Source organism: Hermetia illucens, chromosome 1, assembly GCF_905115235.1.
Source record: "Hermetia illucens chromosome 1, iHerIll2.2.curated.20191125, whole genome shotgun sequence".
NCBI lineage: Eukaryota > Metazoa > Arthropoda > Insecta > Diptera > Stratiomyidae > Hermetia > Hermetia illucens.
This window is the reverse complement of record NC_051849.1, coordinates 170,885,527-170,905,959: the sequence shown is the minus strand read 5'-3', so window position 1 is coordinate 170,905,959 and position 20,433 is coordinate 170,885,527. Positions and strand designations below refer to the sequence as shown.

At 41.2% G+C, this 20,433-nt stretch overlaps 1 protein-coding gene across 3 annotated transcripts in view; it reads right to left on the bottom strand.

Moving 5' to 3' along the window:
• The window catches only part of LOC119646566, a 277,721-nt gene extending 273,475 nt beyond the window's left edge, over positions 1-4,246 (bottom strand). For all 3 annotated transcript variants that reach the window (XM_038047045.1, XM_038047049.1, XM_038047048.1), the window contains exon 1: positions 2,885-4,246. The gene's annotated coding sequence lies outside the window, so the exon portion shown is untranslated. The remainder of the gene's footprint in view (positions 1-2,884) is intronic.
• Positions 4,247-20,433: the final 16,187 nt, after the last annotated feature.

Sequence of the window (20,433 nt, the reverse complement as noted above, 5' to 3'; positions counted from 1 at the left end):
TCAAATGATTTTATAAAAGAATTATACAAAACATTTCATACCTGAAGCCTCCAGCCTCTGGTTTCTCGACTTGTATTCTATTTTCCGTTTGAAATAAAACTAACAAAATAATAATAAGGGTAGAAAGTGCACATACAAATGTTTTGTTCTTTCGCCAGTTATTTATCTAAAAGAATAATCTGGCTTCCGAGATATTTGATTTGAAATTGTATTGTACCATCTGTCCGACTCCTTAATTGGTCGACTGTATATAATATAAAATAAACCACATTCTGGTTGAAAATTAAATTACCTCAAGCATCTTCGACATATCCTTATATCGTCAGTAAAGACTATTTTACCATCCATCCCAGAACAAGCAAGAGTGCTAAAAAAATGACAAATGCTCTGAACAGGATTCATTCAGAATTGCTAAAAGCAGAAAGTGCAACTGTGAGATGGGGTTGCATGAACCCTCCAAATAAAATCTGGACTGATCACTTTATGCCTAACATTGGTAATTACAACACTGGTGCGCCTGTCAATAAAAATGCAGTAGACTCTATTGTGAAAACTAGGAAAGGATCTTTTTCTTGTATAGTGTTATCAAGTGGTGTCCATATTTATCGATCGAGATAGGGGTTCTCCAGAAAAAATATAGTGGAGTCTTGAAAAGTACTGTGAGTGAATCGTTGATATAGGGCTTGCAACCGTATACATCGATTGTAATGTATCAATTACTGTCTGAATTTGGATTTCCATCCAAGCTAGTTATATGCTTACCGCAGTCCGCTATACCACGTCAACTAAAGCCACGAACCATTGCTGTTGGTTGCTGGCAATGTACTTCAGCTCTTCCATGATTTTCCGACGAGCTTGCACTCCTCCTCCACATTTCTACACCACGTAGTTGAATAGTGAATTTCATTGCGTGGCATAACCGCCCTTTTTTAATGTATGACCACGGTCAGATTAACAAGGAGCCAATGGAGCTCTCAAGTAAAATTCCACGGCCAGTTAACGAAATGCTAGGGAATGTTTTTGGAATAAAGCATGAGATGGCTGGTTCAAATATTATCCGACAGTGCACTTGAGCACTTTGTCGGAATTATCGGAAGCAGGTTCCTGGAAAAGTCGTCAGTGTGAGGAGAAGAAAGAGACAGTTATATAAAACCACGCATTGGACTAATCCAACTTGAAGCAGGTGGATAGCTTCATGTGCGACAATTGTGAAGGTCAATAATGAAATGGATGAAGTGAGGAGCCGAACCATGCAGAACAGGGTCAGAAAACAAGGGTAGCCGGTGACATACCAGATATGAGCATAATAATGAATTTTACCTTTTGCAAGACAGATTGAAAATAACTATCTACATTAGAATTCAGAAGCGTCAGCAGCCAAAGTATGTGGAGCAAATCGACAACAGAAAAATGACCAGGTTCCTACCAAAACGGTAAGGTCGGAGAACATAAGCAACTGCTTGTAAAGCTTCTAAACAGATAGAAGCACTCAGCTAACTACGGTATTCACCTATTGTTTAGTTTTTGAAATTGAAGGACTTTCGGCGAGAAGAGTAAAAGCGACTTCTGGATCGAACTTCGACGCCCTAGTAGAAGAAGAAATCAAAAGACCAAGCCAGCGGAAATTGCAAAAAGGACTGGCTCATGTAGGAATAAAACAAATTCTATGATATTGGAACATCTGAAGGTTATCATCGTTCCAACAAAACAAACACGACGGGCATAAAATTATAATTGTAAACTAAAATCTCATCCAAATATTATAATAAATAAATAAATAAATAAAGGAAAAGCCGGTAGTTCAAGGGCTGTCATTCAACGTACTACTCTACAATCCCTTACGGTGGAATTAAAAAAAAAACGAAAATAACAGAAGAGAGTCACGAAAGAGCAGGTGAAAGAAAATTGTTAACTGATTGGTCAACTGACCCAGTCTTCTACATGAAATTATGAAGGAATTAGGAAGGATCTTAAAAAGCATAAGCTGTCGCCAATTTGTAATGGCTCTACAGCTGGTATTATCCAGCTTGTCACAAGTTCTCCATGTAATGGCAACGCAAATTTCACACAGCCTTCAACCAACTGATTACGATCCATATTTGTCCTTTTTAGTCCATTGATGTTTACTTAGGTCCGTGCTGGGAAACTGACAACAATTTTTTCGGACACTTGATAATTCCACTCTCCATCCTGCTGGCCAGGAGCAATTTTGAAAAAGCAATAGAATTGGCTCTGCAATAGCCCCTGGGAATGAGCCTCATCTACATTATCTTCAAGGCTGTGTGAACTGAATATCACAGTAAGAGATATTAAAAAAATGCTGATTTTCAAAGAAAAAAAAACTGAAATGAATGTGCTCACTATACAAATATTATTTTAAAGTCGGTTTTCCACTGTCTGTTTTACCAACGCCAAATAAAAGTTCTAAACCAGCTTTTCTCGGAATTAGAATGCTTCCAAAAAGATATTTATAGTAGTCTTTATTGAAATTTTTGTATCTAGTTCTTGCCTGATATCAAAATATGATTCCCCAAACAAATAAAATGCTTCATAATTGTCTAACATACCCTGCGGCTGTCCAATTCCAGGAAGTGTAGGAAACAATCCCACTGGCCCAGCATTTATCCTCCTCATTGTTAATGCAAAGCAACCATCAGTCGTGACTCCCATTTTATCCTAATGAATATGATTATATCTAGGTCAGAAAGGGACTCGTAGTCTCTCGTTGAATGCTCCTGGTGGGAGAGCTTAGCCAGCCCAACGTATATTTCTTAATTTTGAAAACGGCCGCTATCGTACCGGTCGGAATATAAACAAACATTTTTAATCCCTCAGCCCCGTACTTTGTGTGTGTACTTAAAAATTAATTCATTGAAATACTCACCTGAGATTATAATGCTCGGTGCTGTTGCCTTGCTTCCTGGTTCATGCTTATATGCCCATACTGGAGCTTCTTCTGGGAGTCCTGTATGCAGATGAGTGTGTGTATATTGTGGCCCTTACAGTGCATTGTTATGATTTTTTATGGCTTGCTACAATTACATTATTCCTGCTGCAGGCGCGTTGGAAGCTTAAGCGAGTTCACGTCCGATTTAAAAACGAATGATGACTTGCTGTACTATGTGCTGTGCTGGCGTCTATATAATCCACTTTTTAATTTTGCAACACGATGTCGTAATCCAATTAGGTTTTAAATTTATAATATTTCACGAGCATACACAACAGTGAATGGGGAGGACGAAGAACTATGTTCTGACGGTAATATCGAGCACACCTTGTCAACCACCTCACCAGCAATTATTTAAATCCGCACTCACTAACCGCCGACGCCACTTTCACATTCACTTTAACTTTAATTGACACTAATCCCACTTGTATTCAATAAAATCGAGTGCACTACTGATTTTCAATTGGCCTTTATAATAATCATGTTAAGCGATTTTTTCTAAGATCCTCTATCCTTTGAACGCAGCACGTCCCTTTTGCTCGCGCTCATCACTTATCCTCCTTTCTGAGTTAATTTTTTCCGCAATATCTTTTCAGGCAAATTTACCAATTTTATCGTTTCTAAAACGGACCTAGATAATCTAAAAGAGAAATCTCAGTTCCGCTTCAGCTGGAAGAAGTCAAGACCACTTGAGATTCAAAGCTGAGCGCGTACACAAGAAGCGAACCCAGGCACCGCGGCCCGCACTGCCACGATGCTATTGTACAGTGACTATTCCCCAAAGTACCATTCACATTATGCCTAATACCCAAACTCATTCAACGCAAATCAATAGAAGAGCTTCACCTAAGGACTAGCAGGAGCGCGAATGCCACGAACCTAGAAGGCTCGGTATTCCCACTACGTTCCGCTGGGGTACTTCAATCACAAAAAAAATCGCGACTAACGAAACAGCGGTAAAATCATAACATGACAAAAAGCTGGGGGCGATGTCGACGACAACGCTGAAGAGGATGACGACCGAAACCTCAAAATGGAGCCACTGAAGCCAGAAGGCCGCCGCCGTCGCATCTTAAGAATCACAGAAAAAAAATACAAGTAGTACCGAACGTGTAGAGGAAAAAAAACGAAGAACACCACGAATCTCAGCACCCGCTAAAAAGAACGACGAATCGACAGAATAAATTTAACCACGACTGCTGTGAGCCTCGTCCTCTAAGGACGACGACAAATTCGAAACGGTCTTCACAGTTGTAACCGCCACAATCGATTCGAGAGTACGAGTGCCAATCGACTATATTCCAGTGAGTATTCAAAAGTAACTAAACTGAAATTTTCCAAACAATTTTCCGATGTTTTTCACTTGAGTAGAAAAGTCTCCACAGTGGAGGGGAAAATTGATAGTATCCTGGTGAGACATGGACTGTGCGCATGCTTTTTAATCCTCGCAATGTGCCTGCGAATTGCATAGTGTAATTCTGGTGTATGTTTGGTCTCACTCAAATTTTGAGAAAGAATCGTTGAGGAATTTGAAATTCGTCGGTTACATTCAAATTTGAGTGTCTCAATGGGTATGGACAGTGAGTTTCCATGTCAAATTACCGAATATTCGAAGTGACATACTGGATAAGTATAAGTTCAGTCAGAACTATCTGTCGCACGATTTCTTTATATTTCTCTTCCTTGAATTGACAGAAATACGAGAGGGAAATATCGAGAAAACTCCTAAATCGTTCAGAAGACCATTGTTTTGTTAGGTATTTTCCATGCTCCCCATTATCTGAATAATTAGCATAAGTTGAAAAATTTTCAGAATGGCGGGTTTCCTTCAAACCAATAACCACCTAACCACCCTCTGCATGCATTAGGCAAAAACCCTACATGGTCATCTGACACATACGTACTAAAATCGCTTTTGAACTAATGACTACTATATTGCTACAATAAATTTGACGGTTTATGGTGTAAGTGGAACTAAACTCCGAAAGAGACCCATCTGGAAGCACTTCGGGGCTCTCAAGAATTTCTTTAAAAATAGCAATCGTCGTTAGTCATGGTTCTTCTTTGAGCAGCGAGGGACAGCGAAAAGAATATAGACCGAGGAATATTATACAGGAAGCATTCGGAGCAAACCAATGGCTTATTAGAGCTCTCTATGCAGATTAAAGCACATCAATGAGGTATGCGGAACAGTGGTGATAAGCGCAAGGAGGCGTGTTCTGTTCAAAGCACTTGCCAGTTAGAAAGTTTTATATAAGTTGCGAACGGCGGGAAAACAAACAATTCCCGAACAAGAGATCAAGCGTCCATAATAAACTTGACATAAACAAGTGCCTTATTCTTCTTCTTTTGCTTTTTCTTCAGCCTTTGTCCCGTTCACAAGCGGGGTCGGCTCGTCGTGATTGGTTTCGCCATTTTATTTTATCAAACACCTGATCTCCACGCAGGCACGAGACTTTTAAATCCGCATCCAGCGTTTCAAGCCGCCGTTGTTTCGGCTGGCCTTTTAGTCGTTTATCATCGACTTCAATGTTCAGACCGATCTTGGCAAGTGAATCTTCATTAGCGCGAATTATGTGACCATATCATCGAAGATGCCTCTCTCGTAGTTTTTCCATGATCAGTGCAATCCCATATCGATCACGGACATCCTCCTTTCGGATGGGATCGCCACTAATCCAACGCAACATATTCGTCTTCATTACCGCAAAACGCCCTTCATTGTTTTTTATAGTCGGCCAACACTCAGAACCATAGACAGCGACAGGACCGCTGACATTGCGGGAAATTTTAGATTTGAGACGATCATTAATACGTCCATCACAAAGAATACCAGTTGTGAAACGGCGCTTCATCCAGGTTACGTTAATGTGTGAAGCAATTTCATAACGCAGTTCTCCATTGGCTGAAAGCGTTGAAACGAGGTATTTAAATCGCTCAGTTCTGGGCAGGTCACTGCCGCTGACAGTGATTGTGCCTGTTTCATGGGGATCGGTAGTCAAAAATTCAGTTTTGTTCAGATTCAATCTGAGACCGTGTTTCATGAGGCGATCATTCCATTTTTGGAAAAGTTGCTCGAGATGATTTTTGCTATTAGATGCTAGGAAAACATCTGTATAAAGCAGTGTATAGGGCGCTGGATGTTGGATGTCCCGTATGATGGTGTCCATAACAAGAACAAAGAGGAGTAATGAGAGGGCGCCACCTTGATGAACAATAACAGAGACATGAAGCGCCACAATTCGATGTTTACTTTTCGGATCGTGGTAGAGCAATTGAACCCAGCACATGAGTTCTTCAGGCACTGAGTGTTGCCGAAGAGCATTCCAGATGAGTTCGTGTGGCACATGGCCAAACGCTTTCTCTAGATCCAGAAATGCAATGTAAAGAGGGCGATGCTCCTCACACTAAAGAGTACCATACCGAAAGTCACCAATAAGCAATAGGTGTGGGGAGCATGTACACATAGCTGGTTGGTTAGAGCACAAGGCTACCATACCAAAGGCCGCGGTTCAAATCTGACTGATGGAGTGGTATTTTTAGCGTAATTTGGTGTCAAATACCAGCCGACCCAACTGTGAATGAGTACCTGACTCAAATCAGGGTAATAATCTGGAGCGAGCGCAGTGCTGACCACATTGCCTCGTATAGGATACTGTAATCCTGCAGTGTACCATTACGGTCTTGAATGAGGTGCTCTAACATACTTCAAGGCCTTGATCTAATTGGATCGTTGCGCTAACGATTATTATTATTATTATCGGCATTAAAGGTGAACCAGAGGAGGAAAAAGGAGGGTAGAGTATGAAAAGTTGGACCATCCTGAGGTGGTGAGAGTAGTTTATATTACCCAGTGAGTGAAGCAAGCATGCCGCCCAGACTGAAATCTGGCATTTTGTACTGAAAGGATGCATAGAAGCACCTGCAAAATAGACAAGTAAAAGGAATTGTTTCAAACAGTTTTATGTAGAGTTGTAATGAAATTTTATGGGTTTGCGATGATCAAACGACCATCCTGAGTGACCGAAGACGACCAAGAGGGAAAGACCCAGATACCCAAAAAGGTAGCAAAATTGACCGTTGAGGTCCGCCCGCAAATATTAAAGCTTCATCGGAGCACTCAGTCGACTCGTGCTTGCACGCTTCTGTGCTAGCCAAGTTCGACAATTTGGGGGGTCCTTTGAGCGCTCACGTGCCATTATTCAAAATTCAAGTGTCCACCAGTGCGTGGGTCCGCACCGGATCTTGATTATAACTACGCAAATATAGGCAGGTAAGTCAAACGATTTAAATCAAAACGCGAGCTACAATCTGAAAAATGAAAATAAAAACGACGGCTCGATCGCGTGCGTGCCGATGCCGATGCGTGCGAATACCGCGGTCGAGGAGTGGGGGACCACGACGGATCACAGTCCTGATCCCTGTTCCTTCTGCCTCAGATGGTTACTTAGGTGCGCCTTTGAGGTTCCTTCCTGTTATTGACATCCTCAGGCCATTATTCTGGAGGATGTCCCTAACTTGTTAGAGTTTTGCGAGGTTAAGAGGAAGAGAAAAGAAAGGAGTCCTCAAATTGACGAAGGAATTAATTCATATTTAGAATGCAAAAGGATAAGCAAAAGATACAATGCCAATTGCTGTCGAACTTGATTTGGAGATACATATGGTTCGATCATCACCTTTTTTTCGGCCGTAATTCACATGAATTCCTAGTCTGAATTCACAAAAAACTGGCTAATTGAACGTTATAATTTAGCACAACTTGACCTATCTGGCGATTCAATTCAATATGTATGTATAGTAGGAAAATTCTGAGCAACTCAGCAGGAAAGCTTCAACGTGAAAAGGGATAAGGGCAGAGATAACTTTTGAAGTTGAAAAAATCACCTGCTGTCGAACGCAATGTCCAAATGACCTTCTTGTGTGTTCTTGGAAACTCATTACCACTCATTAAATCGCTACGGATCGTTTCGAGTGACTCAGCGCGACAGACAAATTCCGAAAAGTGCCAATTTGACTGTAATAGCATAGAATTGACCTAGACATTGTTGCTCTCACCAGAATTTCTCTCATGGCATCGAGTCATTTCTAATTCGCCCTCTCAATCCTTTCTCGTCTCCTCTTCCATTTTCGGTATGCGCTTGCAACACAAAGCTTATTCTTTAATAAAAAAAACCGAATCACCGCAACTAGTTTTCCTTTCAGGCAAAAATCACCGTGTACCTCCAAGAAAAATTATCCAGCTATTTCCCGCACTTTTGTCAACACCCAACAATTCTTATCAACTCATGTCTCCCACTGAAAAAAGAAATTATTCTATGTCTTCGAATGCAAAGCAAAAAAACTTTTATATCCTCACAACAATTTTTTTTGTAATGAAATAATTTCAAACGAAACTGTCACAGCAAACTCAAGTAAGTGGTTTTTTGCAATTCGAATTTTCCACTCGACAAAGACAAAACTTTGTACTGTTACCACGCTCGGTTGCTAACTTTGCAAGTTTTCGTGCTATCAGATCTACAAAATTCAAAGAAAACCGCACGAAACAATGAACTGCGAAAAATCAGACAAGCTACAATGTCTTTAGATAAATTCTCCTTAATTGAAAAGGAAAATCGTGGAAAACAAAAGTACTCCTCCCATTCGATGCGACTCCGTTGCCAAAACTCCACGTTCTCCTTGTTCCTTTGTTCCCCCCTGCCCATCAGCCGTCTCTCGATTAGCCGGTCCCGCTAAATTTGGCCTTCTCGAATTCATGTTGTTAGCAACATGCGCAGCAGCGTTGACGGATGCGGCATATCATTCATCTCTGTCAATGCATTCAATAATGTGCAATAAGCGGCGAAATTTAAGGTAATTGAACACTATAGAATGCATTATTTGGTCAAATTAATCTCGAACAGGCAAACAAAATTCCGCTCCCGTCGCGAAGCCGCGGTAACTACAGAGGCCGGGATAAATACCTAAGGTATAGCTAATAAAGCCATGATAAACAAAACCGCGCGGACCAAAATCACCGCAGATATCTTAACCACATCTTAACCGCTAGATAATTGCTATCTTTTGTTTCACCACGAACGCTAAACGTAAAACTGCATTCAACCTGTAAAGTAGCAACCACTCGACCATGCATTGGCAAAAGGAGGTGCTCCTAAGTACTTTGCAAAAATAGTCTAAAATTATCTTGCATATAGGATGAACGACAGACAGATTGCATACTCATAACGTGCGTCCCACAAGACTGGAGTGGTTGAATCCGTACTACGTCTACCGTATGCGTAAAAACATTCTAACTGATTTACTTACCGACAAAGAATGCATAACAAAGAAACAAAATTAAGCAGGGATGACATTAAGCAGTTTTATTATTAGTATTCTGTTAAGGAAAGTTGCACTGCGTCCTAAGATAATTATTGGACCCCTTTTATTGGTAATAGTATTCTTATTAACTATAGTTAACTATGTCAAGCAAGCCTATAAGCGACAGGAAGTATTTCAGTTTGCCATCTGGTATTAAATTTGAACGACTTTTCACAAGTGTCACAGAGCTTGCAGCCAGTCTCCGCAGATATCCCTAGCTTCCTCAGGTGATAGTTTGGTCGGCAGTGATCAGTGAATATTCCCACTATAATCCAGAGGTCCATCGTAATGAGGTTTAAACAGTTCCTTGTGCACTTGGGTTCGTATACGACATAAGCAATCTGGACTGTTCCAAACCTGGTAGCTTCACTCAGTACAGTTCCCTCAGCCGTTTCTCTTAATTTTTTATGTCATAGCCACGAACCCGCTTCCGATTCCACAGAAAGGTGTTCCTAATCCCGTACTGTCCAGATTATCCGCTGTCGCATTGCCCTCCCACCCACCATGGCATGGTACCCAGAGTATACAGACCTTATTCTGCGAGCCAAGGGTGATCAGCCTCTTAACGCATTTGCATACCGGTTTGAAGGTCACCTGATTGGTCCTAAGTGCTTTGATCACCACTTGACTGTTGGTCAGAAAAGCAGTGCTCTACCCGCATTGTTCCTTTGGAGGTTGAAGGAGCCACATCTGCCTATGGCGTATGTTTCCGCCTGGAATACGCTAGTGTGCTAAACAGGTATGTAAATATCAAACCACCATCCATTCATTCATGGCTGTAACTATTTATGCATAGACGGCTGTAGTAGTCTGTCAGTTGTCATTTTTTGTAGTTGGAGGTGAGCATGTACTATCCTAAGGATAGCGCAAAGAGTGTTTTCGGTGATTCAAAAGCGGCAATTTCGATTTAAGAAACGGAAAATGTGAAAGATCGCCGAACAAGTTTGAAGATACGGAACTGCAAGCATTGCTGAAAGGGGATGATACTCAAACTCATAAATAACACGCAGAATAATCGAGTCTGACGCAAGCAAGAATCTCTTTACGTTTAAAAACCATGGGAAAGGATCATAATTGCGGAAAATGGGTTGCCATATGAATTAAATGAAAGATAATAAGAAAACTGAAAACCCACTTGTGATATTCTTCTCGAAATCTACGGAAGAAAGCGTTTTCTCATCGGATTATGACTGGGATGAAAAATGGATCTACTTCTAGATTCCATCGAGATTCACCGGAAGGCCAAGTCGCTTTGGAAAGGAGACAGTGCTCTGTGCTTAATGGGATCATAAAGGTATGATCTATTATGAGCTTCCAAACTTAGGCGAAACTGTTAATATGCAATGCTACTGAATTGCTTGAAAAACGACCAGAATGGGACAAAAGGCACGATAATCTCTCAGCAGGATAAGGTCCTTACAAACACATCAAACCCCGGCAGGGACACCATTGCTGCATTTCGATGAGATGCCCTACCAAACCCGCCCCATTCACCAGTGTTATTCGCATCAATGACATACGCATTTGCTGAAACAATTCGGTTCTTACAAAGAAGCCAAAAAAATGCTTCGATGGATAGTTCGCTTCAAAAGACCAACGCTTCCACCCGCAAAGCATCCATAAATTGGTAGAAAAATGCTAAAACTCTGTAGCTAGCGATGGTCAATACTTCGAATGAAATCAATTTAACCATTTTTCTAAAATATACATGTTTTTTTTTTTCAGTATAAAAAAGGCAGTTTGATATTATACCCATTGATTCAAAATACGTTTTTCATAGATCAATGACACCGGCGCCCTCTCTGGTCTGAGTAATCCGTCAGTGTACCGGGTAATCAGTTGCTGGTTTAAGTCGTATGTCACTGCCACGTTCTCGCAGTTTGCTCTGTTACTCCAAACGGTTTCAGACTTTTTGGAATGGAATCCAGTAGCCATGTCATCTCTTGGTATTATAGTAGTAATTCGGGGTGACGCCTAGGAAGAATATCAATCTTCCTCCTTATTATTATTCTATAAAGGGAAAGTCGCACCGCGTCATTAAAGAGCTACTGTGCCCCTTTTACTGGTTATAGTGTACCTATTAATTATAGTATCTCAAGCAAGCCGATAATCATCAGGGACTTTAGTATATTCCCGACTTCCAGATCTTTCAACTGTGCGTCTGGTATGGACCTACTGTGCACAAGTGCCGGACACTGTCCCAGTAGGTGTATAGAGGTTTCATCACACGCCACACAAAACATACAGGCAGTTTCCGTAGATATACCTAACCTCACTAGGTGATAGTTTAGCCGACAGTGACCAGTGAGAATTCCCACTATGATTCGGAGGTTCTTTTTGGTGAGGTTTAAGCAAGCCTTTGTGCGCATGGGTTCGTAGGTCCCAATAAGCACCCTGGACTGCTCCATGTCTTCAGCATACCCCTGAATATTCCAGTATCTGTTATTGTCCTAGGAGTTCATTCAGTACCCTACATCACATAAGAGGTGGTAGTACCCCGTTTTGTGGACAACTTTGAATAGTATTCATGACAATTCAGCAGTTACGACGTTTTGTATTGGATGATTCGGTTAGAGAAGATAATACATCAGAAGACCCAGGTCACATACGTCTCAATGTCCTAGATTCGAGGTTAGAAAAAGCATATTTACCAGGCACAAATACAATGGGGGGAATGATCAAAGGAGAGGGAGCTTAGGGGTTTGTCATTATTTCTGCAAAGGATTCAGGACAACCTATCGAAGGCCGAGAAAGTGGAGAAACACAAAAAGTCCAAATCGTGAGTGCTTATTGTGGAGCCGTGGGATCAATTCGGCGAAACAGGGACACTTTTTACTAAGTGGGAATCCTACAAGCACTTACTCTAAAAGATTAGGTATTGTCTTCTATTTGCAGTCTAACCTAAAATTGATAGACCAGTAAATTAATCCAAACTACAATTTTTATTTTCCAGTGTAGATATATATTTCGGGAGCAACTTACCCCCTTCATCAGTACAAAGCTACCTTACTCTAGCCTAATTGTCATCAACATGGTTCGATTCCAGCCCTGATTATTAGAAAATTTTTTCCAAAAATCCTTAATAGAAGTATAATAGCAAATTGTTGATTTGTTGCAAATAGCACCCGTAGTGGGAACTCTACGTTAGTAAGGCGACATCCTTTAGCTCGGAAATTCAATTTCGGTTGACAGATAAAGATGACACTGTTCCAACAAACTCTAGGTCCACACAATGCTTGATGTATACTTTCTGAAGTAATAACTCAAATCATGTTCCTCACTTCAGATTTGCTATAAAACAACTGATCCTTCGTCAGATATCCTACTCTGAAGGGTCCCCACTCGTTAAGGTCTTATACGCATAGCTTCTCCTTCGCAAGTACATTTTTATTTTCGCAAATAAATACTTTCTTCGGGAGCTACTCACTTCCTTCTTCAATGCTTAGCTGCTACTGCTACCATGAGTAGCCACGCACTGAAGAAGGGAATAAGTAGCTCCCGAAGTAAGTAGTTATTGACGAAAAAACAAAAATTACTTATAAGTCAGAACCTATGCGTTTAGGTTCTAATAAAACTTCACAAGTATCGGAAACGATAACTAATCTTCTTTGAGGTGTTCTTCCTTCCCTTTGTGTCAAACGGAAATCCTTTGAGTTCCTATTTCATAAACTTCTTGTTTTCCGGGGAAAACAAGCAAATGGCTACTAACTTTTGGAAGTACGAAGGCATTTGATTTTCAAATTTCCGGCATAGAAGAACTCATTTTCGGTTATCAGTAATAAAATGTCAGTTTAATTACAAAGGGGCTCTGATCCGAATGCGACTCGTAAACGCTAAAAGGACATCCCTGCAGTCGAGATCCCTGGTCACGTCGGCCACGTTTTTCTTTGAGTATACGCAACAATCCGGTGCTATGGCCACCCTAATCTCTAGTACAAGGTGGCTGCAGAGTCGCAGGATCTCCATGTATACCAACTCCGCGAGACTTACAGCAAATTCTTCACGATTGTCTGTCCGGAGGTCGAGTAAAACGAGTGGTGGCACTTGAAACCAAGTTCTGCTTTTTTCCAAGCATCCTGTTGCGGGCGGTATGATGTTCTCCGATGGCGTTTGAAGCCGAGAAGTTTGCCTAGCTCTGAGAAAATGGAGGGCTCGAACTTTATTCCCCGGTCGGTAATTATAATTGCTGGCATACCGACGCGTGGAATCAAGTCTCGACAGACGACTTCAGCCCAAAATTGTGCGGAAATGCTGTGAAACAATACCAGAATCCGTGCGAGTGTCATAAAGGCCAATTAAATCGGGATGAATTGTTTAAAAATGATTGGTGGACCGAAAGAACACACCTACATCTTTCTACACATGTTTCGTAGTCTTGCACTTCCGCCATGCGATGCAAAATCTGGATCAAGAATTGATGTCCTTGTTCATCGACGGCTAGAAATACTTCGCAGCGACTACTCCATTCTTTGTCCGAAATACCTTTTTGCGAAAGTTAGCCGGTTATACTGTCTGTAGTCGCGCAATATGTACTGGACGTTGAGCCGAAGATAGGAAGCTCCCCAAATGTGCACTTCGAGTTGGTTCTAAGGTGTATCGTCCTTTAGCTCCACCGCGACTGCCAGAAAACTAACGGTGGCGGGGATTCCAGTCCCTGCGGCACGTGACTAAGTGTCAGCAACTACGTTGTCGTTACCAGACATGTATTAAATGTCGCTAGTGAACGGCTCATAAAGGTCAGGTGCCGAAGTCGGCCTCTGTTTAAAAACAAAAGTGAATAGCTTATGGTCCGTGACCACTACTGTGTACGACCTGCCTTCAAGGGAATTTCGGATATATTTCATTGCTTCCTATGCGGCAAATAACTCACGATCGTAAATGCTGTAGTTTCATTGAGCCGGGTTCAATTACTTGGAAAAGAAAACGATTTCAGATTTGGTTTACCTTTTAGTGAAGCATCTTGCTGGAGGAATGCCAGAAGTGTAGTTTCCACTAGCTGTTACTTGGTGGTCTCAAGCGCCTAAATTACCTTTGAAGACCAATCAGACCGGAGTCCTTGGTTTTCGGGGAAGAAAAGTGAACGTTAAAGATCAATTGGTGGCGGTAGCTTTGAGCAAAAACCGACAGTATAAGTATAACATGCTCAAGAACCTCCTCAGATCCTTAACTGTCTTCGCGAGCAGCTCGAAATCGCTTGATTGGGTCTAGTTCGGTAACTTGATTGCAGAAATTTGCATTTCCCAATTTTAATTCCTACATAGGCCTCAAAGAGATGAGTCGGGATTCTTTCTGACAACCTAAGGAAAATTGTTGGGGTCGATTAGGAACTTCTTGAGCCACTGATAATCCATAGTGACACAGGAAGTCTTCGCCTAAGATCGGAAGCCGGGGGGGTTTGGGGACTTTGGGTTCTTATCAAGAAAAATTGCGAACTTTTGGTCTCTTTCGAGAAAAGAATCATCCGAGTAATTTTTAGTCCTCTATACGAGCACGGACGATTCTGCAGCCTATATAGCGGCGAGATTTATGGACCACGTCACCACCGGATATCGTTGTTATGCTATTAGTGATAATTATGATATATACCTTCTACTTGGTTTTTGGAAAGATGAGAATATTACACCGTCAATAATAATTGGTTCCCCAGGTTTACAAATGAGTGCAAAGAGTGACAGCATCGTGAAAGGTGCCGAAGACTGCCCACTTCTCTCTATAGAAGAGTTGGACAAAGCAGTCCTCTCATAAAAAAAAGAACGCACCAGGACCCGATAGTATCCCAGCAGAGGAATGCAAACTTTTGTTTTAACTGGGTATACTTGCTCGGCGTATTCAACGTTTGCCTGAAAATGGTATTTTCCTTTTCCAATGAAAGGTGGCAAGGCTTGTGCTGATCAGTAAAAGGAAAGGCGACCCTTAACTACCATCTGCAGCCGACCACTTCGTGTGACACAGCCGGAAAAGTGTTCGAAAAGTTCAGCAGAAGTAAATTCGCTGAAGCGGAACATGCTGCCGAGGACTTATCCCCATGACAGTTCGGTTTTAGAGCAAGAAGATCCACTGTGGATTCTGACATACAAATCGTGAATAATGCTTAATGTCAGAAATGCCTTCCATTGCATAAAACGGAAATGCATTCTAGGCAAACAGGACAGTATTTTTCACGCGTCGGGCTATCTGTAACGGTTATTAAAGGATTATCTGAGGAAACCCTCTCCGGTCTATGAGACACTAGAGGGTAATAGGGGCTTGAACGTTAGGAATCTGATTACTACGGCCTACTTGGAGATAGGGCAGGGATCCATCCTAGAGCCGGATCTCTGGAACGCTTCCTTCGATAGTCAGCTAAAATTCGACATGCCAAAACAGTCGCGCCGGTTCTGTTATGCAGAAGATCTTGCGGCGCCTGTTGCTGGACGCACTGTCGCGCAAAACAGACTTGACTAATAAATGCGACAAATAAGGGATGGCTGCTCATGATTTGCACTAGAAAAACCTGAAGTAGTCCTCCTTGTTAAAAGAAAAACTCCGACCATATCGATTGGCAAGTCGATAATCGAGTCAAAATCAACGGTTAAGTACCTAGGAAGGACGCTCCACAAGAAGATGAACTTTCTCGAGCAAACCAAATTTAAGGCTAATGACCGTATTCTAATACAAAGCAGTTTGTTCTGCTTTACATCTCAGAGCTTAGGGCCACGAAGATGTCTGGAGACGCGGAGCTTTGCTGATGGGGTCTGCCTACCACACTGTCTTTGAACCGGCCGTGATGGTGATTGGGGGAGTTTGCCGTTGTGCTTCCTACGAAGGAGCGTAAATTTATATACAAGCGCAAATGAGAAGAGCCAGGGGAAGTGGTTGCTCGTGAAAAACCGCCACGTATACTAAATGACTGTCAGCTCTCTTGACAAAGGCATATTTACTGCGCGGCTCATTGGCAATTCAGAAGAATCGTACGGAGAGTGAGACTGACTATTTCCTTATCCAGCTCTTCAGTGGGCATGAAGGTTTTCAGGTACGATCTCCTCTTGTTGTGAGTGAATGAGGTTTGTAGCGTTGAAATATCGATATGTGCGAATAAATATAATAAGTTTGTTCCTAATCAAAAAATAATCTTCTCGTTTCTGTGAATTAGGGTTCAATTACCATCCTCCTCCCCTGTCCGATACCTAAGAGAGTGAGAACAATTCTGGATATCTTTCTCTATTCAAACCAAAGCACTGATGAAGGCAACAGGTGGTTACTGAAATAAGCATAATTACAAACAATAAAAATACTAAGTAAAAAAAGCGGTTTGAATTTTTTATTCTTAGTTAAAGAACTTTATTAAAACGCCCTTAACTCTAGTTTTAATAACTTTCACCATATTCTCAATGGTGTATGTCACTTTCATCTCAGAAGCATATTTTTTGGCTCCTTTCTGTACCAGAGTGGTCACTTGTTTCCTCATATTAGCTGGAGAGGAGAGGCTTTCAGAGTCCTCCTCTTATACTTCTCTCTCCACCTCTGATATTGAAAGACATCTCAAAATGGATCCTGCTCTCGCTCAGATGCGGTTGACTTCCTCTTGTGTCGCATGCCTTGAATTTGGGTATTCTAGGAGCTGACGAACCTCACTGAAGGACCCGTTTTACAAAGCTGTTTGCAGCATTAGATGCAATGATGGGCAAGCTATTCATAACCAAGGTACTGTGGTCAAGAGATAGTGATGGCAATATACTGAATTTGATCACTGACAACACGCTCTGATAAGCCACGGTATTGCAAGCTCTCCCATTTTCCATATTAGATTTATGTTTTGGGGAAGCTCACCACAATCATTTTCCTCATACTCCATATGTGTAAACACGTGCACATAAATATTTGTCCCTATCCGTCACCTAGGGCACATTTGATAGGACATCTTACCATTCATCCTCGGTACGTCTGTCTGGCATACGAATTTTATTCAAAAACGGTTGTACTTATTGCCTTGAATTTTAGTAAGGACATGAAATCTTGAATTATCACGAAATTTATCACCGGCAATAAGTTTGCAATGCCCAAACGCCAGTCCTCTTTAAGTGTCCTGGACGAAGTTGATACAAAATCGTTCCAAGCTGGTCTTAATTCATTCTTTCATATACGTACAATCTTATACACTCAGTTCATCAGGTGGTGACGAGACAATAATTTCGTTCAAGAGTTTCCTCAGTAACTCAAGGAAAATAATATTGACGAAGAAAACTCCTAACCCCTAACTCCGAACGCCCACTCATGGAAACGCTAAATGGTACCCTACGTAGCGCGTTGCACCATACGTTGTAGTGTCCTTACTAGGTGGTCGAGATTTAAGCATAGCAGCAGTTCCCGGCATTTTTAGAAGGGTGTAATTTCTACTTTGATTTTCCACTGTTCCGTTCCAATTTTGACTATTATTCCTTGGAGTATAACCAGGAATCCGGAGCTGCTATAATTCAGCAACGGAAGTAACTCCAGTTCCAATCAGTTACTCTACCTTGTCTCCTCAGTAAATATACAATTCACGCTATATTAATTAACAATAATATTTCATGTCGTACCTACCCCAAGGGAAATTATACATGTAGCTTCTTTCTAACAATTAGTTGTTCATAAACAAAGTGAACAGAAGGGTAAAAGAAGAACAAAGGAATCGACGTGGAAGCGGAAGTGTTTCATTTGTGAAATGAGAAATGATATTTAACAAATATTCTAGAGTCCTTCGAAGTATCTACCTTTCAGCTGAGGCAACCCTTTGTAGAGAGGAGATGGGAGAAAACAGATTTTGTTCTTTTCGGTAAGACACGTGGTCATGTCCTTAGTAAAATTTATTCATTAAAATGGAATTGTTTTGAGAATAGTCAATAAGTATTCCACTGGGATGTGGTTAGTCTATCGTTCGGGAAGTTAAAGAGTGTTGAAAAGTCCGATGTTTACGCTCAGCAATCAGATACTCCTGGTTTCCTCAATAAATATGGAAGAACTCAGGAAACTGCTTTCACTAACTCCCTGTCTCATCTACATACATGGGAACGAATGGTTTTTATGTTGCTGGAATTTCAAATAACTTTCGGAGAAATTGCAAACTGAGAATGGTTTCATTGTATGAAATTTTTCGGGTACTCTGACCGAAAAATTTCTTCATTAAGCAGTTACCGCTCTGAATAGTTTTGGGGCTGTATTTGCAAAGGAGTTCTACTTGTGGGAGATTTATTCACCACATGGAAACTTCTATTGTTTAACGGCTCATGTTAAATGAACAATAGAACATTTACCTGCCGTTTTAGCCGGAAAAGGAATGGAACACAGGGGGGGGAGGCATTTTGTTAACAGAAGGATGTTTAGGGTATTGTCTAGCCTGTGCCTATAGTTCACAGCATTCCTCAAATATATAAGCTGAGTCCGTTTCAACTGATTGTGTGATTTTTCCCTTAAATATTCCACTGAAATCTGCAAAAAAACTCTAATTCGTAAATGCAAAAGTTTCAAGTTTTGAATTCATCCATTCATCTTAATTATCGTTACCAATTCACTGGAAGTTGAAAAGCAGTTCCATAATATAATTACAGACTCCACTTACTACTACCTGAAAAGTTTGTTTAACTTTATTTTGCAAGTGATAGCGTCGGAATGAATTTTCTGGAGTAAGCAGGTGTAAGTGAAATTGAATTTAACTAACATCAAGGGTACATTTAATGGGAATAACTTTTCGCAGCCTGGCTAACTTTAGTTTTTTCACGTACTTTAAATTGGGCCAATTGGAAAAAGTGCTATTTAAAGGAATGAAATTGGAGTTTTTTGCCCCAAAAATACTAAATATTAAATGCCTTGCAGGGAAGTTTATTTACTGTATTCCACCCGATGCACATTTAATGCTTCACAAATAATTCTAAATACCCAAACATATATTCTGCAAATCGTGCAATGTATCTACTCTTCAATGCAGATGCCCACATTTTATTTCGAAAATATCTCATTGTTCCCAATGAATTGGATAATTCATACCTTTCTGTTGTATAATCACAACATTCTGTGCAATTTTCATTAGTGTAATATTTTCATATTCCAGACGACGGGTTGGACATAAATGACTGTTTCATTGTGAAATGAATAATAATGAATGGTTGCAGACAGCGAAATGGCACAAAGTTTTATAGTTTATTTAGACAGTCTTAGATGGCATTATGGTTTAGCTTTGACATTTTTTTGCTTTCATGGATTCAGGGAATCGAGGTCAATTAAAGTTGGATGTTAACAAACCGCTTTCTAGCTCGCAGCGAGACAATCCCGGCTATCAACAGAGAGCGTGTTCGACTAGAGGTCTGGTGACCAAGAGTTGATGGGAGCAGAGGCGGCGGTATCAACAACACCACGCAGGCAACAGTTTCTGTACTCGCCGAAGCACTCTTCTGCACCGTCCTGTAGTCACTGCAGTCTCCACTGAGGTTCGGGACGAATTCGAAAAAGCGTGTATAGAATTCTTGGAAATGAATCCTTTGCATAGACCTGACCAGATGTAATCTCATCATTTATTTGAGATATAATTCTTGAAGTTGCTGGAGATGCATAGAGCCTAGCAATACTCTATGCATTTCCAGCAACTTCGAGAATTCTATCTCAAATAAATGGTGAGATTACATGTCGGCTGCGTGCTGATACATTGCTGCTGCAACTACAATCGCTAGTGTATTGTGGTGCAGTTCCGGCTGTCAGATTCCATGGTGAGAAGATTCGTCTTCATGTCATTGGCTTGAGTGACCGAAGAGATCGAAGAGAAACTCGTCTGGCGGTGAGGCATCTTCCAGAGGCATTCTTTGAGTCCCCTGTGGTTTCATGACTACTGAATAATGCTAGAGGGCTTGGTTGACACACTTGGTGTACTTAGATGGCTGCTGCTGGTACTGTCGACCCTCTTAGAAGTCTGTTGCGAATATTACAAATGTTCAGCCGTGATTTTCGGATGGAGTTTGGACTAGACAAGTGTCGTATTCAAGCATCCGCAAACGGCATCACGAGCCGCATGCCGGACGTAGCATTAGTGACCTCCACATCGAAGCTATGTCCGAGACAGACTTCTACAAAAACCTAGGAATTCTACAAGGAACCCATAATCGAGTTGGACATCTGAAGGA